Genomic DNA, 25989 nt, shown 5'->3' with positions numbered 1-25989 from the left:
ATATAGAGGCCGCTATGAAACGTTTTTGACGCTGTTTGCGTGGTCCCATGATGAAATCACGCAAGTCAGCACCTTCTTTAAGTAAAATTAAGTGTTGCTTAATTTCTGACAGTGTGGATGTATGTAGCCATTGAAGGCAGAGTTTCCCCACACTGTAAGTAGTTACAATCCCTGGATGTTGTCTCTGGGAGTATCTTGGGTCTGGCCTGGTCAATGTGAACCCCTGTATTTTGTTCAGGAATCTGTCTTGACAGTTATTTGTGTCTGTGGGCCAGATCAACCATTGTTTCCAATCAGCATGTGTTCTGTTTTGGTTTAAAATATGGGATACGTCTATCTCAACATCCGTAGTGCTATTACTATTAGGTGTTGGTTTTGGAATAGACGGTTTATTTAAGTCTTTGATTTTGGCTAGGCCAAGACAGGATGTCTGTTGAATTGTATCATTCAAAAATATAATTTGTTCTGGGATCATGCAGGCTCTAAATAATAATTCTATACCTTGCACTTGCCAATCTTTTGTGCCCCAGATCGTTTTCGTTTCAATGTTATTGTTCCAGAAATCAAAACCGAATGTATTCATTTTTTCAAAAAATGAGTCCGAATATATCAATTTTGTGTTTGTAAGCATGGTTTTCACTCCTGTCTTATTTAACAATTTGAAATAAAATGATTCTGCATTACTTGTGTTGAACCCTGAAAAGTATGAATATTTATCAAAAAAATTCTTTGAACTGCCTTTTGGTGGAGTTGCACAATGTTCCCATTGGTTAAAATTTAAAACATTTCTAGGTTGAGTAGATTTATGCAGATAATGGTTACCATAATGGTTGTAACAAAACATTTGATCGTAATTAGATGAACCTTGCAAATAATCATGTTCTGTAAATTTAGCTGACATTACTAGATCAGACATCATATCATTAATACTTTCAAAGTCCCAATCATCAGGAAATGTGCTTGGTTTTACAAAGTCACTTAATGAAATCTTGAATTGATGAGGATACTTCAGGAGCTCCACCGGACCATAGATTTCGTAATCAGTTTTGTCCCATGCTACCCCACCGGGTATAGGATTGGCTGTGAAGTTTACTGAAGAAAGTTCTCTTCTCTCGATGTGTGAAGACTTGTGTGGTTTCAGGAACAAGTTGAGGTTCTGACTTGCTGTGTCCATTGTAACATATTTTCCCTCAATGAAATGTCCCAAGCATAGTACCATGATGAGCCAAAGAATGAGGATGAATACTCCTAGTGCCACCCAAAGTTCAATCCATGGAGAAATCAGATATGTTTCTTTTAGTTGATGAAAGAGTTCCTTTGCTTTGTCTTTAAAAGCTTTTGTTGTCGGCTGTTCCTCAGGTTCACTCTGATCCTCAGAAAAATCATCGAAGTTGATGAAGTAGTCTGTCAATCGTTTCAATTGCTTCTGGATTCCTTTTTGCTTTAGGTATTTGCTTTGTTTCATGAGCATAGTCTGTGGTTACATCATTGTATAATGGAGTTTCTTGATGTAAAGCTTTGATTTGGGTTTCAAGAGGTTTAAGTTCCATCGTTTTGTTGCATAGTCCTTGTTGAATCACTATAGGTTTATCAGGTGTGATTAGTCTTTCAGTTTGAACCTCTGTGTTTGTAGCAAACTTTGGTGTTCTGCTACTTCTTGGGAGTCCACTTGGCCTACTACTTGTTATTGGCCACATGATTGTGGTTTAACCAGGTCGATGGATACAACTCGGTTCTCCTTTTTACCAGCAAGGGGTGGTAGTACTACTGATCTTGTCCCGTTGACAGACAAGACAGGAACTGTTTTTCTGTAAGAAGGCCCAAATTCCTTCTTCACCGCGATCTTCTCTCTGACCAGATCCCCGATTTTTGGAATCCAGACAGGCCTTGCTGGGACAGGTGGTTTCTCCTCAGTGGTTATTGGCTGCTGTTTCAATTTTATGTTGCTCAGGTCTTTTCTCGTTTCGTTTAAGTCCTGTAAAATAGCCAAACGATCTTTGATATCAAAGCATTTTTCTTTAACCACTGAAGTTTGACTATCGAGGTCCTGGATTAACATTCTAGTCCCAAACAATAGTTCGTACGGACTGAGACCTCTCAGAGAATTTCTTGGCAGATTATTAAGACTACGTTGGACACTTATTAAATGTTTGACCCACCCAGCTCCCGAACCTAATACCTTTGCCTTTATAGATTGCTCTATGCCTTGGTTTTTTCTTTACACCATCCCGTTTCCCTCAGGAAGAAAGTGATAAGAGTCCCGCAATGCAATGCCCATGCTGGCCATACACCCCCCATAAGCTCAAGAGCTAAAAGCAGGGCAATGGTCAGAATGTAGCATGCCCCATGCGTATATGCCATTATAGACTCGCAAATCTTTTTATAACAGTTCAGACGTCAGCCAAGAGCTGGGGTCTACATTTTAAGTGATGATAGTCTCTATATGTTAATTTGACTCATTATTCATACTGGGTATTTTATGTTGATAGCCTAATCCTTATTGGGTGAAACGCCATGGCAGTACACCGTCTCGGTCACCACTGCGATCTCTGTTGCAGTTTGGACAGTTTTTTGCAAATATGTGATGTTGCAGGCTCATTCCTGGCCACCAGTATGTTGATTGTAATTCTTCTAGAGAATCCTTAAGTTTAAGGTGTCTAAGACCCTCACCCATATGTGCGTCTGCTATTAACAAGCCTCTCCTGTTCATGTTTGGAATCACTCTATCCCCCCTTCCAGGGATTCGGACAAAAGGAACGGAGTTTGCATCGATTATGTATGTATAATTGAGTGGATACATGATGGGTAGCGCTGAGCAGTCGCCTTTTGATGACGTTTTTACCGCCAGCATTGTTTCCCCGTCAATGTATTTTACTGAACGCTTTTTTGTAGCTACGGAAGCCGATTTAGTTGTTTCCGCTGTGGCTGTCTCAGCCAATGAATTCCCTGCAACGTGAACGCCATCACGCTGATGACTCAGTGAGTGTATCACGTGAGTCTTTGGTAGTTCTTTCTTTAAAAGAACTATTTGTTCGCAAAGCGATTTTTGCTTTATTGTTGCACCTGTGTCATCTTTGTAACCGTTTTGAATCCATTTCTGTAAATCGTTATTGTATGATTTGACGCATTAATACGAATCGCACACTATTAGTGTCGAGAATTCGCGATCGGCATTATCTAGTGCCATTTTTAACGCTATTATTTCAGTTTGTTGTTCTGAATTATTTTCCACTGAGTGTATTTTTGAAAACAGAGGTCTCATTTCACCTCCGCGCCACACGTCTTTTGTAATCTCGCATGTGGCGTTATAAGCTTGCTCTCCCCAAACTGAGGGCTGAGCATGTCCGTCTGTATGTATTACACAGGCGTACTGTCGTATGGGCTGAATGTCGATTGGCAGAGGGTATTCTCTTTCATATTCTAGATTTTTTAATTTTGTCATTTCTGGATCAAAATTGTATTTCACTCTGTCTGTAGCAAGAGAATCTTCCCATTGTATCCATTTTGGATTTAGTGCCATTGTAGGTAGATTACATGGGCTTGTTAATGCCTCAAAGGCTGATTCTGCTGTTCTGACTGTAATCCGTCTGCCGTCAGCTTGGTATCTTTCTCTTGATACAGCTGTTTGAACCGCATGAACAATTTTTTCCTTAATGCTGAATGTTTTTTCAGCTTCTGTGTACAAGTGTGATTTGTATGCTATTGGTACCGTTTCTCCCTCATTAGAAGTTAGGTATGTGAATCCGCATCTTCCTGGGATGACTCGAATCACAAGGTTGCGTGTGTTATCGCGTGTTTGCAGTTTTGTTTTAACTAACATGTCTGTTTGTAAAGATCTCAAAATTTCTGTGTGTTTTTGAGTCCAATTGATTCTTTTAAAATCTGGTTTTATTAGATCATAGAGAGGTTTAACCCTCTCTGCATAGTTTATAAAGTAAGATCTTCCGACATTCAGGAAATCTAGAATTGATTGCAAGTTTTTCAGTGTTATAGGTGCTTGGATTACAGCATATTTCTCTAGGAAATTGTCAGCCAGGCTTTTGCCTTCACTTGATAATTCATATCCTAAAAATAGGACAGTCAGATGGGCAATTCTTGACTTTTTGAAGTTGAATTTGTAACCCTCTGCTGCGAACCCAAGTATTATGATGTTCACTCTTTTCAAGTGAGTATCCAAGTCATCATCTGTTAGATAGATGTCGTCGACATAAGATAATGCCTCATCATCATATATTTGCAGTAACTCTGTTACTCTCGCTCATTCAGAATAATCCTGAGAATAATCCTGGGCTGTTCTTGAACCCTTGGGGCAAACAACAGAAATTTTTCTGCGAGCCATTTATTGAGAAAGCAGTCAAATATCTGCTTTCTGGTGCTATATATTGACAAAAGAATCCATTAGAGATGTCTAATGTTGTTTTGTATTTTTTGCGCACTATGCTATTCATTAGTGCTGCACTGTGTGAGTTTTGTACTGCAAACGTTTTGCAGCATGAGTTAAGGTGTCTGTAGTCCAAAACTAGACGATATGAATCATCTGGTTTGGAGACAGGAAACAAAGGATTGTTCATTTGTGAGGTGCATGTTTCAATCACCCCCTGGTATTCAAGTTGATCTAAGATCTCCCTGACCTGTTTTTTAGCTTCTTGCTTAATTGGGTACTGCCTCTGTGCAGTCGGTTGAGATTTTAACTGGATATTGTGAGGAGGAGAGTCCTCAACCCATCCCACATGATTTTTATATAGTGCAGGAGCCTGGGCTACTGCCCACTTTCTTGCAAGTGTATATTTTTTATGAATTGGAATATGATTTAAGAAGGCAGGCATAATCATTTCTTCGCCATGAGGGCACTCCCTGACAAACTCTGGTGGCCAGTCTTTTTCAGCTAGAAGGATGTCATAGCCCTTGGAGAGATTATCCCAAAATAGACCCCTTATTTTCCTAGTCTTATCTCCCTCTATACGTAAGGTTATTTCATATATTTTATGAGGTTTGCTAACTCTGGTATCTGCAGTTTCCACCTAAATGTATTCATTCGTGTCCACTGTCTCCGGATGATTCATCAGGATCTTGCGAGCTATGCTCACTTCTGCTGCGCTGTCTAGCATTGTCGGGCCCATTCTCCGTTTTTCAGCTGAGTCCTCAGGATCCTCGGCATGTTTGATTATTTTAATGCTGGCTACCTTCTTCTTTGGAAATTGTAACTTTTTACTTTGATGAGCAGGTTCTTTGTCTTTGGACTTGACAAGCTCTTCCCTGTGTTCTGACCGTCCTCTTCTTTCCGATTTCTGCGAGGAAGTCTGAAAAGATCGAGAGGGACGTGTATCAATATCTTGATATCTATCAGGTTTCTTCAAATTATCCCTATTTCTAAGGATGTATTTTTTCTCAGAGGGCTCCCTCTGGGGAGACTTGTGTCCTTGGTCCGGAGATCTTTCTCTCCGCCGAGGAGACCTTCCTCTGGACTGGAATCTTTTTTCTTTGGGAGTGGATTGTTTATTCCCATCCCAGCTCTTTTTTGAAGTGTTTAGATTATTTTTAATAAATACCTTTTCAGGATTTTCAATTAGTTGGGGTTTCACTGGTTTCCCACCCAAACTATCTCTTCCTAGTTCTTCATAGGATTTTTCTATGATTCTGGCAAGTTCAAATGGTTGTTCTGCTATATCTGTTTCCTTCAATCTTTGGCGGATTGCCACATTTGCTGCTTCCCCCTTTATGTTTGCTAGTAATATTGCTGAGACCTGCTTAAAGTCTTTCAGTAATTTCATACCCAGAGTTAAAGCAGGTTCTGGACCGTATTCATTTTGAATCTGTTTTAGCACCTCTGGTATTACCGACATGGACGGAACACCATGTGTTTTCGTGTAAATGGAAGCAAAGACTGTACCCCAAGTGTCACAGTCCTCCACATGTGGTGCGATCCCCATTGGAAGACAGATAGTAAGAATTCTGTGTTTCTCAACAGGGGTGGTATCTGGAAATACCGCCTCTATTTGAGTGATTTTCTGTGCTAACCAGAATGGAATTTGTTCCCGTTTAATGGGTACTTTACCTAGACAGGACTGTATGTTCTGTGGTGTGATTTTATTTGTGTTCCCCTGATGAGGGGTCAGCTGTGGAATTTTAATAGCTGGTTGGACTGTTGAAGTCCGCATTACATATTGGACTAATTGTCTGTGTATTTTAACCAGTTGTTCTAGCTGTGCTAAGAGTTCTGGTTTCGACATTTTTTCAATGTCTGGGTGTGGTGTGTAGCCGGCTAGAACCGGCCACGTTGCTCCTGGTCTACCTAGTGGACCGAGCCTGGTGATGTGATCATTATGTTTTAGGGCGCCTTTAAACCAGAGCAGGTGCTCTTGGTATTTGAGTGGTATTTCCACCTCCTTGAAAGGGGTGTACTCATCCGGAGGTTCCTCTATCTTGTAATAGTGGAACTCCTTTATTACAGCGTTTGCTGCTGGAAAATGTATCCATGAATAGAATACCTCTGTCTGCCGATATTCGTGTGCCTCAATTATGAATATGACTGTACCACCTCTTGGTGTTAGTCCATTTTCTATAAGTTTAAGTGTTGTAGTTTTTCTTATGCTGACCGGGATGAGTATTGCATCCGGGTCCTGCTCTAGGAGACTTCTGTCATCCGCTAGGAGTTGAGCTGCTATTCTAGCTGTCTCCCTTTCTTCTTCAGTTTCTGACATTTTACTGTCAAGAAGGATTTTTGTTGCAGATCAGGTTTCCACGGAAACAAAGATTAGATGCACAATATTTTGGAACACTGTATCCTTTAATCTTGAATAAACCAAAAACCATACATAGGAGTCTCCTCCTACTAAGTTTGGCGGATTTAACCTTTCACCCACTCCAGACGTCTTTGGAGTTTTATGGGAAAATGGGGTCTGTGTGAAAAAGCACGACTGAGTTACTCTAATGTCTTGCGTTAGATTTATCGCCTATCTAAACCGTTGGGCACCATGTAGTGTAGTTCCTATTTTCCCAATAGGCTCTGCGCATTGGAATAATATCTTCAATAGTATAGACGTAGGACTGTGGTTAACTAGGTCTTCTACTGACGATATTAGACTTAAAGTTATGTGTGCCAGCTAGCTCAGAGTTCACTAGAAACTTTCTCGAATAGGCAAGGAGGAGTTTAACCTCCCTGGATAGACAAGAAGGGATTTAGTTTCTGACAACCATAGAACATGACAACTTTGCTCTGCCCTAATCAAGAGTATATCTCTAGAGTCGTGTGAAAACAAAAGACAACTATTTTACTCAGTCAGTACGTGCATTCTTAGTTTCACCAGTTTGTAGAGAAATAAGAGATGGGCGTGTTTCAATAAAAAGATGTTATTTATTGATCAGTCTCTTTTCTCATACAAGAGAAATGAATCGCTATTATTGCAATACTTATAGTTAAGTAAAGTGCATACAGTAAAAACAGGATTATAAAATAATACCGTAAAAGCATTTATATGGTTTCTTAGCCATATGATACTTAAAATGGATAAAAGATATACATACATATATACATTGACTAATCGTACTCAACTGGTGCTTCTAACTACGCCTACCCCGGTGTACTTGACCTAAGCCTAATCGTGGGCGGGAGTAAATAAGTAGCAGTTTAAGTTAAGTTTGTTTTGCCAAGGATCTGACTCAAGAATTCTCTGTAAGGGGTTAGTCAGTTCAGTATCTGGGATTTAGAAGGCTGGAGGGTTGGTATCTCTGTCTCAGGACTCGATATCCCAGTTACCCGCGAGGGCGGCTGGAAACGCCGGAGGCTGGATTTCTCGGCAGGAGAAAAGGAAGCGTCTCTTTCAGCGCGTCAAAAGGGAGGGGCAGCCTCCGTGGGCTTTTCTGCATCAGCTGGGCTCTCCGGCAAGTAGCGCTGCTCCAAGCTCATCACCACCGTGTCTCTGCTTAGGGCAGCGTTGGTATATTTATACCTGAAAGGTGCTGAGTTTGACGTAAGGATGGACATAAGACGTCAGTAAGAATGTCATAAGGACTGGTCGTTCTTACATTCTTTTCAGGAGTTCTCGAGCGAAATCAAAACAATAGCTGCGGGGGATTTCCCAGATCTGCTGGAGGTTTGATTTGTTTTGAGAACTCGGTGTGCTTTCTAGGGGGCTGGAGGGATAGTGCTTGCTTAATGTGACAGCATGCGCTATGACCTAATCTGAAAACGGGTTTCTGTGCCGGTGTATGGACGTTAGTGAATTAATAACCGGACAAGGGTCAGAAATAGGAGTATCAATATAGGTACCTAGATAAACACACTACATGCTCTTTTAGTAATTCCTGTTTACTCACTCAGCAGTATTATCGCACTCTATCACTATAAATCACCCACTCTCCCTCGCTTATCTTTGTTTGCTCCTTACTTTTGACCTCTTCTCTCTAATTTTCGTTCACTACTTCTATGTCCTCAGTGCCTCACTCTCCTTGTGTTATGTTCACTTGTGTTTATCTACCTTCTATCATTTCTTTTACAACAAGTTCACTGCTCCTCTCTCATCGTTCTTCATCCCATTTCTTTTACTCTGGTTCCATTAGTATCCCTCATTTCCTTTCTTTCATTGTCCTTCTCTTTACTTTCATCACCAAATTATTTTCTCTCAGTACCACTGTTTTAGTCGTCTTCTCCTCTCTTTCCTTTTTTTGCTACCTTACTCATTTCCTTTTCTCACTCATTGTACTCCACCTCACTCAGTTTTTCTCTTAGTGTGTCTGTCTACTAACTTCTTCACTCCATTTCCCTCAATCGTTGTATATTATCCTCTCTCCCTTCATCCTTTCACTCTATGACTGTTCTTCGCTTACTCTCAGTTATCTTCTATTCCTCATTCTTCTAAATGCATCCTTAATTAGACTGTTTTCTGTCTCAGTCATTATCTTTTTACTTACTACTGTTTCCTGACTTAGATTTGCTAACTCATATTGTTTTAGTATCTTTCTTACCGTCAGTTCATTTCTCTGTTCTTCTCTTCCTCTGTGTCAGTGAATCTATATGCCTTACTCTTAGTAATTTGCTCTCATTCTATTTCTTTTTTTCTCTTTTTATCCTTCTACCTTACTTTATTTCCCTTTCTGTGTCCTTCACTCTTACTTTATTTCTAAATACACTGTTATGATTTTTAACCTCTTCATTTGTATATTTTAATTTAAAATACACATTTTACTAATTATAACTTATTTTTTCTTCTCTCTTTCACTGATACAAAGTGTAGTAAAAAAAATTAATTAAAGTTACATTTATTACACAGTAAGTATGACTATAAAAATGTATTTTGTCATCACCCTTTGCTTTAAGCTCACTAATATTTTCTCAACCAACCTCACTCCTGTGTCTTTATTCTGCTTCCCTCACTTATTCTTATTCTCCATTTTTACTCCAATTTCCATATTTCCCCTCTCATATTCAACTTCTTTCAATCCCTATTCTTTACTTCACTTACCCTCTGTTCCCTTCCTTTGCTTCTTCACTCATTCTGTTTTTCTTAATTATTTACCTTACTCCTACACACACACCTCATCCCTCTATCAATACATACACACACCTCTAACATACACCCCACACACACACCACACACACACACCTCATACACACAAAAAATCCCCCCACAAACACTCTTCACATACACACACACATTCCATACACACACATACATCGCACACATATACACCCCACACCCATTACACTCCTCACACATACTTCACACACCCTCACCTCCACCCACACCAAAACACCCCACACAGCCACACCCACAGACACACCTTACACACCCACACCCCGACCTACACCCACTGACTCCCTATAAGTCACACACACTGCATTACTTATCTTTCTTTGCTGTTTGACTCAAACCCATTCAGGTACTGTTTTCTTTACTCTCTTTGTCCTTTCTCTTTGTCACTCCCCATGTCTTATCCTAATTCAATTTTTCACCCTCTTTCACCCCTCTTTACTTACACTAACTGGTCTTTTCATACCCTCACTGACCGTTCTTCATTTATCCCGGTTACGCCACTACCCTTCATTCTCAATTTTTTACTGTCCTTTCTTTTTCTTTCAACACCCACTCATATTCTCCCACTATCTCTACTTTAGTCTTCTTCCTCTCTCTTCCCTTCTTTCGCTCCTTTAGTCATTTTACTTTTCTCACTTTCACCCTATTACACCTTCTCTGTTTTTTACTATGTAATAAACAATCCCTCTGTGTTCATCCTGTAGCTCTCTTTCTCTTAACATTACTCTCTTTGTGTTCTTCCCTCATGCTAACTCCTTCATTACATTTTTTTTTCTATTTTTTTGGGGGTCGCGCCCCGGTACGCATACCCTAAGAATTTTTTTTTGACAGAGATTCATTAAAAATATAGGTTTATTTTTATAAATGAAAGGTAGTTCTAAAAAGAACTGTTTTTTTCTTCTTTTTGTTGTTTTATATTTTTTTTAATGTTTTTTGAACATTTTGTACTTTTTTTGGCTTTTCAAAACAGTTTTATATTTTTTGGTATTTTTTATGGGGAGAAACAAAAAACAGGGAATTGTAAATGGCTCAACAGGAGCAAAAAACAAAAAACGGAAAAAATTACTGTTTTTTGGGGCATTTGTGATTGTCACCAGCAAGGACGACGAGCTTCATGCTCTTTTCACCATAGGCGATGAGCTTGCCACATTCAATACATGTGATTCTAAAATCTGCAAATCGTGGTTGTATACAAGGCATCATCTCTGTTGTTTCTGGTCCCGATGGAGTGGGTTGTGTTCTTTTGGAGGTGGTCCTTGAAGACTGGGGGAGGTTACTGGCCAGTTCCCTGATCTCTGCACGAGAATAGTTGTTTGGATGCTTCCGGGTCATATGTCGAATCATGGTATTATTACCAAAGGAATATTTTTTGTTTGGGTTGCCCCTTGAGAGTTATTCGCCACAGATTAGGCAAGTTACCTTGGCCGCATTCACTTTTTTCTTGCCCTCTGGGATTGAAAAAAACTCCCATACAATGTGTGACTTGGGCTTGTATGGGGTATTTTGTTCAAGCAGCCATGTTCTCCCCTCCTCCTCTTCCTTTCCTCCTCCTCCTCTTCTTGACCACCAATGTACTGTTGTGGTGGTCCTCTTGGTGGTGGTGGTGGTGGTGGTGCAGATGCTCCAGCTGTTGCAGCTACAGTAGCCATTTGAAAGTACAAAATAGTTCTCTCTCTATTGCTGAAACAGGTCTTCCTCAGTCAAAGGACAAAGTCAGAATAAGGAAAGAAGGTGGGGTCTTTCATCATTTGCAAAAAACAAAGTGTCCTGAACCAATGAGAAGTGTTATTTTCAGGTCATATGACCCGGGCTTTACTCATTTGGAAACCAAAACTGTTCTGCACCAATAGAAAGTGTTATTTTCAGGTCACATGACCCGACGCGCTTACGCTACGCGCCCCGGGGCGCGCCCGTAGTTGCGCTCTGGGGTGCGCCCGCGGGCACGTAGTGTAAGCGCGTCAAGATGTTGCGCGATCGTATGCGCTCGCGTGCTTCCGGGTGCGCTTACGCTGTGCGTCATATGACGCATCACGCGTCTACGCCAAACGTCACGATGTCATTTTAATTCGCGAAAATAGCGCTAACGGGACACTCCCCGGTACGCGCCCCGGGGCGCGCCGCAACATTGCGCTGACCCGTGCGCTCCCCAGTACACGCCCCGGGAGCACCCCGGGCAAAAAAAAAATAAAAGAATTACATAATTATACAATATAAAATTCATTATAAAAAATATTACTTTTCAGACCTATAGAGATTTGCTATTAAAAAAACCTATGAAATTCACTGAAAAAACCATAGGTTTCACACCAGATATAGTTAGGAATTAGCATTTAAAAAACCTATAAAATTCACTGCAAAAACCATAGGTTTCACACCAGTTATAGTTAGCTGGAAGTTTTACTCGCATAAAACCATTGAAATTCCCACGTTATAGTTAGTTGGACTCACTATAACTTGCGCGTGCAATGCACTGCTGATACAGACTACCATTCTTGAAACTATTGACACACCAATACCAGTTACTACATAGGCACTCACTGATTCCTAGGTCTACTCACACATCCACTCATTCACCCATACAATCACTCATACATACAGTCACTCATAAATGCAACACTATTATATGCACTCATACACCTATGCAGACACTCACACACTGCCACTTATCCATGGAGTGACTCACACACCTAGTCAGTCATGAAAGAATCAATCACACTTCAATTTCCTCATCTATATAGTTATACACACAACTCCTTACTTATTCAAACATATACTAACACATACTTACTCTCTTATACAATCACTGATACAAGTACACATTGATCTGATCTGCACAGTCACACACCTCCCAGCCAGCCACACACACACTCAGTCTCCCATACAAATACTTGGGCAACTAATCAATAATCATATAGCCACTCATATAGCTACTGATCAACGCATGCAGCAGCTTACACAACAAGAGACATACTGATGCACACATTCATACAGTTTAGTCACTAACCTATGCATTCAGTAAGACACATTTAATCACTCACTCATACAGTCAGTCAAGCACCTACTAAATCCTTCATCCAGACACTTATACATCCACTCATTCTTCAATAGGTAAAACATATTTAAACTTTACAGAAAAACACAGTCACTGGATGATGTCATCAGTGATGTCAAATGAGATGTTATCAGTGATGTCATTTGAGATGTCATCAGTGATGTCATCAGTGATGTCACTGACCATGTCATGAATGATGTAATATGTGACATCAGCAGTGGATTGCGGGTGCGCCAAATATAGTTAGTCCAACTAACTATATAGGAGCAATTTCAATGGTTTTTTATATGTTAATTCCTAACTATATAAGGCCTGAAACCTATGCTTTTTCAGTGAATTTCAATGGTTTTTTATATGTTAATTCCTAACTATATAAGGCCTGAAACCTATTTTTTTTTCTGTGAATTTCAATGGTTTTTTATATGTTAATTCCTAACTATATAAGGCCTAAAACCTATAGTTTTTTAAGTGAATTTCAAAGGTTTTTAAAATGCTAATTCCTACCTGAATAAGGCCTGAAACCTATGGTTTTTTCAGTTAATTTGCAGGGTTTTGAAAATGCTAATTCTATTAGCGGATAACGTTTAAATATGTTAATATCCTTGTGGGACCACCTGAGCAGCCCTAGGGATCCGATTTTGGGACCGGAGCAAGATGCTCTCTGATTGTGCCATATTTCTTGCCTTCTGCCTCCCTGATTGTGCCGTATTTCTTGCTTCTGCCCCCCTAATTGTGCCATATTTCTTGGCTTCTGCCCCCCTGATTGTGCCGTATTTCTTGCCTTCTGCACCCTGATTGTGTCATATTTCTTGCCTTCTGCATCCTGATTGTGCCGTATTTGTTGCACATTCAGAGGTGTAAGGAAAGAAAACACATGATGCCTAAAAACATTCAGAGGTGTAGGGAAGGAAAAACACATGATGCATAAACCAACACATTCAGAGGTGTAAAATCCAGGAAGACACATGATGCCTAAAAACATTCAGAGGTGTAAGATCAAGGTGCGTAATCATAATAAATGCATTACATTTCCTAGCACCATATCACATTGCGCAAAACTCACATTAGGTAATTACCATCACATAGATAATCACATTGCGCCTAAATAAAATCACATACCCGCCCCCATCTAATAAAGGGACTAAAGAGCCCTGTGTCCAGAATGTCAGGGAGCGCTGCCAATGCAGCACCAGTCAGGGGTGCGCCACCGGCGCAAAACCTAAACATTGCAGGTGCCCACTATATCCCCTATCATTCCCAATTTGATCCCTCCCATCCTTACGCTTTGCATACCACTCCTTAATCCTGTAAAGCGCTCTGATACCCTAGATATGCCTCTAAGGATTGCTTTTGTGCATGAATGCATGCCTGTGTGCACAAAAACAATCTTGCCCGTGACGCAGACACATTGCACTATAGTGCAAGGGTGCCTGCAATGGCACTAAGCTTCCCGGAGTGCGACAGAGTAACAGGAAAGTAGAAGTGCACCATATCTCAGTAAATATGGCACATTTCTGCTATCTCCCTTTCACGCAACGCAGCTCAACAAGTTCCCTTGCTGCGTTGCGTGAAAGAATATGACAGCTGCCCTCAATGCAGAGCACCCGAGAAGCCTAGATAGGCTCATCATCTTCACATGTCTATCTGCCATCCCCAGACCTGTTCATGTTTAACGTGCTTATAGGAACCATAAACCCATTGCTGATAAATCTTAACAATCCACATCAGGCTCCAGTGTGTGATAGAATACTTGAAAAATACCAGAATTTCGTTAGGGCTGCGAGACCATACTAATGGCAGAAGGCAAACTGTTCAAATAAGTCTGACATATATTGACTCAAGCCAAATCATTTTCAAGTTGCAGAAAAGATGCATTTATAGTGCATTATATCCTGACAACTCCCATATAATCTCATGCTAAGAACATACAACTGAGTCAAATATATTTACCATTCAGTCACATATAGCGTAACAGATTAATGCAGGCAAATAGAAAAAAAAGAAGGACTTAAAAACTGGATAATCAGTGAGATCCCCTTATATGTAGAAAACGGTGCAGGCTTTGGAACTTTTTCCACTAATGGCTGGGTTTGGACAGATTCCAGTTAATCTTGCTTTCATTCAGCCCACACAACACCTAGTAAAAAGTGCGCCAGTGTTTTTGTCCAGCAGCCTTTCACCTTTGAGTCGCAGACCTTGAAAACCTAAGCTTCCCAAACCCTCAGCCTTCAGTGAAGTGAGATGAAATGGAGGTGGGAGGGCCCAGGCGTTCCGCAGTGGACACAGTCCATGTAAACAGAAGTGGTTTAATGAATGGGAAAGGCCGAATGGCTTAATTGTTCTCCTCTGTCCAGACAGCCCGGCTCTTCTCAGACCCATCGAAAATGGCAGATAATCATACCCTCCAAACAAATGGTACTGCCACTCTGTGTCAGTAGCAGCCCGTGGAGGGAGTTCCATGGGGCAGTGAGGCGGGGTGAGGGAGGGGCAAGGTGGGGGGTAGTAAACACCGCAATATGGAAGAACGGATCTAAGTAAACAATTAAATAAATAAAACTAAGTTTTTTGCGCTCGCCTCATTGCAAAATTCCTAAATTGAAAAGCATGAGCTAAAGTATTTGTGTCCAGTGTTACTGGCATATCTGTTATTGGCATGGTATCACTGGCAGAACAAAATTGGCCGCACCCCCACCCTCCTCCGAGGGGGGCCGGCCGAGCAGTTTGCCAGGGCCAGTTTTTATTCCCAGTCCAGCCCTGTCCACATGCCCCGAGCAACAGCTACCATTGATGAAATAGCCAGTGCATCAAGTATTGCCAGGTTGCATTTAACCCCAGTAAAATGTACACTGGGGTTCTGATACTCCAGAGTGTTTCCGTTCATTGCAAAACCCTTATCTGGCTCCATTTTAGTGCAGTGTTACGGGGGAGGAGGGCAGGGATGCAATGAAAAAACTGTACATATGCCCTTTGGGTCTTTCTCATAAGATCGGAACAAGCATTCCTCCACCGACCAGCGTTCACCTCATGCCCTGGGTAGTCCTGACTTCTTGGAATCTGCAGCTGACACTGGAATTATCCAGCAGTTTCCGCAAACCCCCACTTTGTAAGCATCCATAATAACACTGCTGGGACTTCCTAGAGTCCCAGTGGTAAAGCTAAATGGCAGAAGGGATCCCTTGACCTTACAGAACTCTACTTACCTGTTTCCAGCAGTGACTGACAGCTGAAGAGTCAATGCCAGCATTCCCTGCCCAAGGTTAAACTGGTGCAGCGGGCTCAAACACTTTAGTGATTAGTGTCTAGAGGTGGTTGAGCTTCCACAGTATGCAATGCAGTCAGAGGCCATGCCCTTTGAATTGTGCTTATGTAGCATAGGCTAATCCTGTGTCATTATAGACACAGCTGTAGGGCAGTACCTAACTATGTTCAGTTAGTGTAGCTAACGTTTAAGGATATTATATGGCTTTTTTGAGTTTAAGAAAAAGGTACCTTTATTAAGGTGAAAAATACAAAGTACAATAAATGTCATACATAGCATGCAATTATAACATTAAAAAGAATAGCATAGCGAATAAATAAAATGTGGTAAGCTGTGCTAATTAATAATCATATGCATTTCTTAAACAGACATAATATTAACAATCAAGAAATGTGGAATGTCAAGGAGGCTTCAAAATTTCTTGTGCTGCAGGTGTTCGTATATATTATGATGTTTCGCACTCCCATCGATGAATTGAGTGACAGCGGACCATGATAATAATTGCTTCATAGCGAGAAAAGGAGGATATACATTAGCTGTAAGTCATCGAGAAGACCGTCAACAGACAGCTGGCCGCCTTCCTCGAGACGAATGGATCCCTCGACCACTCGCAGTCCGGCTTCCGGGCCAACCACAGTACCGAGACCGCCCTCATCGCAGCCACCGACGACATCCGAACCCTGCTCGACAACGGGGAAACAGCGGCCCTCATCCTCCTGGACCTCTCCGCGGCGTTCGACACGGTCTGCCACCGCACCCTAGTACAGCGCCTCAGCAACATCGGAATCCAGGAGAAGGCACTGGATTGGATCACCTCCTTCCTCACTGGAAGGACACAGAGAGTCCTCCTCCCCCGTTCAGATCAGAAGCCACCGAAGTCATCTGCGGCGTACCACAAGGATCATAACTCAGCCCCACGCTGTTCAACATCTACATGAGCCCCCTCGCGGCCATCGCACGCCAACACAACCTCAACATCATCTCCTACGCCGACGACACCCAGCTGATCCTCTCCCTCACCAACGACCCCGCCACCGCCACCGCCACCGCCAGAACCAACCTACACGAAGGGATGAAAGATGTAGCTGAGTGGATGATGAACAGCCGCCTGAAACTGAACTCAGATAAGACAGAAGTCCTCATCCTGGGATTGTCGCCCTCCGCCTGGGACGACTCCTGGTGGCCCCCTGCCCTGGGCAACGCACCCAAACCAACAGACCACGCACGCAACCTGGGCTTCATCCTAGACTCCTCCCTCTCCATGACCAGACAAGTCAACGCCGTCTCCTCGTCATGCTTCAACATCCTACGCATGCTACGTAAGATCTACCGGTGGATCCCCACCGAAACCAGGAAGACGGTCACCCAGGCCCTCGTCACCAGCCGACTGGACTACGGCAACTCCCTCTACGCCGGAACCACTGCAAAACTCCAGAAAAGACTCCAGCGCATTCAGAACGCCTCAGCACGACTCATCCTGGACATCCCCTGGCACAGCCACATCTCGGCACATCTGAGGAACCTGCACTGGCTCCCCGTCAGCAAGAGAATCACGTTCCGACTCCTCACCCACGCACACAAAGCTCTCCACAACCAAGGTCCAAGATACCTCAACGACCGACTGAACTTCTACACTCCCACCCGCCAGCTTCGATCGACCAGCCACGCCCTCGCCGCAGTCCCCCGCATCCGAAGAGCCACAACGGGAGGAAGATCCTTCTCCTACCTGGCCGCCAAGACGTGGAACTCCCTCCCCACCCACCTCCGCCTGACCCAGGATTGATTGATATCTAATCTGTGGTTATGACAAACTGCATACCACCAAGCCTGGAAAGACAATTCGGATAATTCTTTCCAATTTTTAGTGATCTGCTGAAATGCAACTGCTATGAACAAGTCCAGAATTCGTAGACATGAGGAACAGACATCCCAATCATCTGACAAGGAACCTAAATCAAATCACCATAATCAAAAATCATGACTAACAGCTCCCAAACTTCCTCCCAAAAATCATCAAGAGAAGGACAGGCAAAGAGTAGATGTTTTAAAGCAGCATGTGCTAAAGAGCAGGACCAACAAATATCCAACATGTCCCTGTTTATTCTATGCAGGGTTATAGCAGAGTGAGGAGCCTATGATATATAAAAAAAAGTGTTTGAGTGGTTTAGCTAATTTGGAGGGTTTTCTGATTTTAGGCCAAATGTGAGACCAGGTGGGAATTGACCAAACACTTCCAAAGTCTTGTTCGTATGCTAATTCTACATTGGTTTAGTCTCTAATGTTATTGGGCTTGCATAGAAAGAGTAAATGGTGGAAGCCCTAGGGTTTGTGTGAAGGATAGTATGTAAATGAATAATGTTTTGGGAAGTGTTAGGGGTAGATGAGGGAAATCGGGTGAAGGATTGGCATAAAGCGTCATATAATAATAGGTATTTATTTTGAAATGAAAGAAGAAAGTCAAAAAGGCTAGCCTGAGAGAAGGACATTACTTTATCAGTTTCAAATAATAGATTAACCCAAATAAAACCCTTTTGTCTCCAAGTTTTCCAGTAGAAAGGTTTACCGTTGAATAATATAAATTTATTATGCTATAAAGTGGTATTAAGAAACATTTTGTGACTGTTAGGGATGAATGATTGAACCGATTCTAATAAGCGACATGAGTGTTTAAGAATGGGAGTGGATATATTTTGAGGTTTGCGGGTAAACAACAGGTATTCTTGGAAAGAAAAAGGAGACAAATAAGATTGCTCAAGTGACACCCAAAGATGTGGGTCTCATGGGGAATCTGATATCCAATTGGAGGTTTGGCACAGTAAGAATGCTTTACGGTACTTGGAAAAATCCAGGAAATTAACTCCTCCCTTTTTGGGTACATGAGTTTTAATAAAAACATGCAAGTTTTCCAGAGAAAAGAAGAAAGCGTGGAACTAATTTTCTTGAAGGATTTAGAGGATAATGCCAGTAGAATATTAGAAAAAGTGTAAAGAATAATAAGAGAAACATCATTTTGATAGTATCTAAGCGCTCCCACCATGACAAATAAAGTGGATGCCATTTGCCCATCATGTCAGCTAATTTTGACAAACATTTCTCTACATTCGTGGAAATTAAAGTTTTAATTGATGAAGCAAAATATATACCTAAATATTTTATGTTTGGGAGTCCAAGTAAAATTAGTACTGATAAAAACTACTTTGAAGGTAAATTTGGTCAAGGGCAGAATCTCGCATTTATCTTTGTTTAGTTTATAACCAGAGACGAAAGAGTATGAATTCACTTCTTGTTGAAAGGCAGGAAGGGAAGATTGAGGATTTGAGATAAATAATAAGATGTCATCAGCATACGCTGCTAGCTTCACTTGTAGTGTATTAGATTTGAAACCATATATTCCCTAGTTTTGGCGTATTTTAGAAAGAAGGGCTTTAAAGCTAAATTAAAGAGAAAAGGAGACAAGGGGCAGCCTTGCCTCACCCCTGTGCCTAAGGTGAAATAAGGGGAAGAAGTGTTATTAATGTAAACTGCTGTTTTAGGGTTTGAATAGAGGAGAGAAATCAGAGAAGTAATCTTTGGACCAAATCCAAAGCATTTGAGAGACTGAAAAAGAAAAGGCCAATGGACTCTATCGACTGCTTTCTCAGCATCCAATGCAATTGCGACCAGAGACTCGGAGGAGTTGGAAGACTTATATAAAATATCGAAGAATAATTGGGTATTATCTGTAATGTAGCATCCTTTAACAAAACCTGATTGTTCCCTGCCAGAAAGATTTGGGAGGTCCATTCTCAAAGCCAGGGCCTTGGAGAACATTTTATAGTCTATGTTTACTAAGAAATGGGTCTGAAATTCTTGCAGTAGCACAAGTCTTTACCATCCTTGAGAAGGAAGCAAATCAGGGCTTCAAGGAAAAATCCAGAAGCTTCGCCAGGTTGCAAGAAAGAAGATATAAGAATTGACAATTTTGGGATGTGTAAATTGAGAGAAATGTATAAAAACTTCCACAGTGAATCCGTCTAGACCTGGGGCGTTAAGCTTTTTGATTGTAAGTAATGCCTTATGTCATTCGTCTTGTGAGATATCCAACTCTAATGGTTCAAGGTTTAATTGTGTATCAAAGGGTTTTGTTATAGGAGAGAGATAATCTGTGATTTGAGAATTTGAGGTTGCGGTATCTAGTGTATGTAAAGATTTTTAAAAGTGATGAAATTCCTCTAGGATCTCAGAATCTTTCGGCCTCATTTATGAGCCCTTGCGTCACTTTTACGCTGCCGGTGCGTCACGTTTTGTGACGCACCAGCAGCGTAAAAAATGTGCCTTGTTGCACCATATTTACAAAGTGACGCATCTAGGTAGATGCGTCACTTTGTAAACCCCTGCGCTACATTATACCTACGCCAGGTATAATGTATGCAGGGGGGGCATTCTGACGCAAGGTAGGGTCATAGAAGAGACGCAGTCTAGGACTCAAATGGGTCAATTTCTTACGCCTGCCTCACAGCAGGCATAAGACTGACGCAGGCCCTTTCACATGGGGCAAGCCCCATGTGAAAGGAAACATTGCTGGAGTTGCGTCACTTTTGTGACACACTCCAGCAATGCGTCAGTTTTGCACCATACAAATACGTCAGAAATACTGACGTATCTGTTACTCCTTGCGCCATGATGCGTCATACTGTAAATATGACGCATCATTGGTGTCGCAAGGAGGGTGCAGTGAAAAGTGACGCATCACTGTTTTCACGCAGCGATGCGTCACTTTTCATAAATGAGGCCCTTTATATTTAAGAGTCTGTTGGGAATCTAGAATTGATTCAATGTTAAGTCTATTGTCTTTGATTTTAAGATAGTTTGCTAGACGTTTGCCTGACTTGTTCTGTCCCCCATAGAATTTTGCACTGGACTTTACAAGATAAAGTGAGGCATTATCGGTAGATTCTTTATTGAATTTAAGCTTGGAGTCTATGAGTTCCTTTAAGCAGTCTTTTGATGTAGAAGTAAAGTAGGAGTGTTCCAATTTCTTTATTTTTGCGAAGAGATCAGTTGATTTTTTTCCAGGCAACATGTCTCTTTTTGGAAACATAGTTAATGATAAAGTCTCTTGCTTTTGTTTAAAGGCATCCCAAATGATGTAAAGAGGTAATTCCTCCGATTCATTGAATTTAAAGCATTCTTACACAAAGGAGGTAAAAGAGGAGGTAATATTAGGGTCAGAATTGTTAAAGCGCCAACAATTGGATAGATTGGGTTTGTTGAGAATGTCTAATAGGATAGAAATTGTGGCATGATGCGTTATTAAACTAAAGCCAATGTCAGCCGATTGTAAGGACTATGAAATATTATGGGAAATAAATAAATAATTGATACATGACTGAGTCTGGTGTACTGGTGAAAAATAAGGTATATTCTCTTGTGATAGGATTACAAAGTCTCCAGGCATCTAACAACTTATGTTGCTTAATGATTTGTACAAAAAGCTTGTGAGCTTTGTTCTGTGTGAAGGAGGTTAGGGAACTACAGTCAATAGAGGGATCTAAAATTTGATTGCAATCTCCCGCCAAGATGAAATTGTCATGAGGATGTTGAAAAGAGAAAGTGGGATGTTTCCAATCATCAACTCAGTGAATAACCATCGACCTACATCATCAAAATCTTGAATAATTAATTTGACACTTAAAGATTTACGACATAGTGAGGCGACTCCATTCCTCTTGCCGTCACCTCAGGAGAAGGAAACCGAACCCACCCAATCCCTTTTTAATTTTTAAAGATTCTTTTTCGGTAAGGTGGGTTTCTTGTTATAGAGCAATGTCTGCACCAAGCTTCAATAAATGTGTTAGTACACGCTGTCTTTGGATAGGAGAGTTTAAGCATCGTACATTCCCTGAAATAATTTTCAATGACATGAGAACTTCAATGTGAGAATAAAATAAACTACAATATACATATGAAGGAAGTAGCACAGTACATACCTTATAATTCTAAATAAGAAGATAAGCATCATTGTAATTGCTAGAAAGTCAATATTAATATAATAATGAAGGTAAGAAGACCGGAGGAAACATTGATAAAGGATAAAGAGAGAGGACAGAAAGAAAAAAGATAGACGAGAGAAGGAAAATAAAATAAAAATAAGAATGAAAATATAGACAGACAAAGGAGTACACATACCTAAAAATGGTGGGGGGGAGAAACCACATGGAAGGATGGCACATCCAGAGTCCGTAAACGGGACACCCGAACAACCTCAATCAACGAGATGTAACACAATGAACGAGCACAGATAATGGGATATCTAAGGGAGAGAAACAGAGTGAAGATATCAACTTTAAATATCAACAACTAAACCTAGACAAAACATTAGAAGATTACATAAGCAATGCTAAATATTCCATGGCACTAAAGGAACAAAAACCAATTCAATTTTGAATAACAACAAAATCTTGAAATATTAATTTGACTGGGATGCCGAAGACCTCGAAGTATCCATGTTCTCGATCTTGTGTGAGTTTATAAAGCTTCTCAGTTTGTTGGCATCTTCATAGGCACTCGTGCTGTTTCTGTAGGTAAGGCAGGGATGGAAAAGGTCATAGCGGGCTTCCAGTGAATGAAGATCCAGTTTCATGCTGAGAAATTCCCTGCGTCTATCAGACATGCTCTTGGCATAATCCTGGGAAAAAAACAAGGCATGGCCAGACCAAGAAATACGATTGAGTGATTTTGCCACTCTGAGGACTTTGAGAAGGTCTATATATTACAAAAAATACAAGACAACACCTCGTGGGCATCTTGGGGAAGAGCCTGCAGCAGGCAAGCGGCCCAATCGAATAGCACGTTGTATGTTTAGTGAGGTGTTCTCAGTAATCTTTAAGAGTGCTGGAAGAAAGCTCTTGAAAAAGGTGAGAGAATCCGATCCCTCCACATTTTCCGGCAGGCCAAAAATATGTAGATTATTTCTTCTGTCTCAAAACTCCAACTCTTCAACGTGTTTTTGCAAAGATGAAACTTGAGCTTGGAGAGAGTTGACTTTATTCTCTGTTTCACTGAAGAGAGAGATGCTGCATTCCACTGCCACTAAGTGTTCGTCCATTTGAGACCATCTGTCAGTGAGGTATTGCAGTTTATTATTCGTTGCTTCCATGAAGGGACACAATGCTCGAGTTTCTACCAGCAGCAGATCCAGCGAGACTGGAGGGAGAGATTTCGCAGGTGCAGGTGGGTCTTTTTAAGACGTTTTGTTGAGGCTTTCCCCAAGGCAGTCAAGCCAGAATTTATGTCAGATGAGGCACCATTTTTAGAAGAAGAGGCTGCTGAGGAAGCTTCCATGGCTGCAAACTTTGAAAAGACTGTGGAATTCTTGATTCATTTCTTTTGCTTCACGGGTTCAATATAAGAGTCAGTTTCCTCAATCTCCCCATATGTTTAAAAAATAAGTTAATAAATGCCCTACAAAATCACTGAATTAATGTAATAAATATGAAGCGGTTGTGAGGGGAATGACATTCAGTTTACTTGTTTGAAAGAAGAAAGTCCAAAAAGATCAAAGCCATGCTACAAGACTCAAGATTACATGAGGCCAAAAGTGCTTGGGGAAGCATAACTTGAGAATTGTGGCATGAAATGAAAGAATGAAATGAAATTTGTACTTGTAAAGCACACTTATACCCCAACTGGGGTGTCCTGGTGCTGTTCGCATACCGCTGTGGAACCCTTCCTTGCTTTTCCCTGTGAAATGCCCACTCCTGGGCACCCCCAAGCTGAAGCCAGGCATCCCAGCGCTGTTGGGCCCGTTGTGGAGATTAAGCAAGTTATTGCCCAGAGTTGCAGAATGGGACCCATGATTAGAATAGGCACCGAGGCAAGAATTATCAGGTCCGAGGAAATTGAGCCCAAGTCCCGCCGAGGGAACCCTGGTCCCTGGCCAGATCTCTGCATCAGGGTCTGCCACTCTAACCATTGAGCCACACTTCTCCACATGCAGTGTAGGTGAGGAAATCCCCTCAGCATTATCTCCTCAGCTGTGTTATCTTGAAAGAAAGAATATGGCCACGATCCAAGATGGCGGCTGCTACTGAGGTGAGAGAGAGCGTGTTTGGAAAGTCCATTAAAATATTGTTACAAGGGAGTCAGCTCTCCTTGAATGTTGCGCGCCCACATTCTGTCTCTTCGGTAGAGGTGCGGAAGCTCACGGTCCGCATCGACCCAGCGGGAGTCACAGATGCACTGCCATCTCCCTGTGGCGCCAAGCCACGACCCCCATTATATGGCTCTTTTCAGGAACTTGGTGCATCCATGGATTACTGGGCATCAATTGTGGCAACTGAGGTCATTTGCTACTGGAGTCTTGGGGTTCCAGTACAATTATCACCCCAAAATGAAAGACATGCACAGCCCTTCAGCACTTAACTCTCAAGGTAGCAATGGCAAAGCAGTCCAAAGCCTATTCAGGGAGGTGATGTGGGGTGGAAATGCAAAACTCAGTAATGCACATATTTTCTCCTTCTAAGCATGTCTAAAGTGTTTCTTCTGGTTCAGATTTCTTACTTTCTATAAAGGATTTATGGAAGACAATCAAGAGGGATCTTCCAACCAGGAATAAGGGTAAATAAAAGTGGCAACATTTCAGAATCTAGTCTATGTAGGAGAAAGCGAAATAGATTATTATTTTGCAGAGTGACTTTTCATTTTGCTATGATGCTTAAAATGAGCACAAGTTGAAAGCATAATTCCATATATTTTAGTCTAATCTAAGGTGTCAGACCAAAGATCAAGTACCTTTAAGGTGAGAGCAAGTCAGACTGCTTAGTTAGTATGCTGCCAGGTTTCAGTTCCTTTAAGGCTCTCATGTCCTCCTTAAAATTAATATTTAGGACCGGATTCTGATACGGTTAGGAAAGCATTCCCACCTAGGGCCCGATTACGATGCGGTTAGGACGGCCTCCTAATGGCATTTGCTCCTTCTAAATCAGAACAGGAACGTGTCTTCCCGACCCAGGGCCAGATAAAGATGTGGTTAGGAACATAACCTCCCATAGGAGTCAATGGGAGTCCAACCAAACCGTATCTGGGAGCATCCAGATGCCTCATACTCGGTCGGTCAGACTCTCCCGATCTGGTCGAACCATTTCCAAACCGATTATACCAAGAAGATTTTCTAACCACTTCAGAATCAGGCCCTAAGTGTTCTTCTGCAATCCAATGTTCTTTATTTCCCCTTGGGGGCATCCATTTTATCCCATATATTCCCACAGTCATGTTTCTGTATATAAAGTTTATTCCCCTGGCACTTTTGGGATGAGTGCTAACTCTTGCCAGTTTGAGATAGATAGGGAATTGTTCATACTCCTTCTTAAACTGTTGTAATAGGAGTTGATTGCTAATTCCACTGATTTGAATATCACATGAAAGTCCAATTTCCAAGCAAACATTGCATGAAAAAAATGAATAGCCTTTAGAACAGGTTACATTCTAGGTGATCAACTATTTGCACACACTTCATCACAAAAACAGGAACAAACAAAAATAGGAACAAATTGTAGAAGCAAATCCCTATTTTTGGCCTAGAAGTTCATTAGCAGCACAAATCTCCACCATAGAATAGACTAAAATGTCAGTGGCCCATACACCATGGCACCGATCTTGCCATTGCTACTTCCAGGTCATGGCTATACGTTACCCCAACAATTTACAGTGTGACATTGTTTCCAATGTATTTTCAGTTACATACTACAGATAGTTAATTCTGTTTCTGCCAAAGGTGAAGAATTTTGTTATAGCTAAGTTTCAAACTTTTTAAATTAGGTTATCTGCATACTACCTGATGGAAATAGGCATACATCCTAACTTGGGTTGAAAACATTTCACATTTTGGAAATTGAAATAATTTCAGTTCTTTATATATATATATATATATCTATTGAAAAAGAGGACTGCTATTACACACCACTGTTTTAAACCATTTTATATATCAGTCACCAAGCCTTTGTTCATGTATTTGACAAATACCCAGGATTCCGTCAGTAATGTTTTTAGAAAATAAACCAGTATTTTATCAATGCTTATACCTTTCATACAAGACAGATTCAATTTTTGTCTACAGGTGTGATCCAGCGGTAAGGAGCTTTGCCAAATGTTACCATCAGGAACCA

This window comes from Lissotriton helveticus, chromosome 1_1 (genome assembly GCF_964261635.1).
Source record: "Lissotriton helveticus chromosome 1_1, aLisHel1.1, whole genome shotgun sequence".
Classification (NCBI taxonomy): domain Eukaryota; kingdom Metazoa; phylum Chordata; class Amphibia; order Caudata; family Salamandridae; genus Lissotriton; species Lissotriton helveticus.
The sequence above is the reverse complement of the archived record's forward strand: the minus strand, read 5'-3'. Positions refer to the sequence as shown.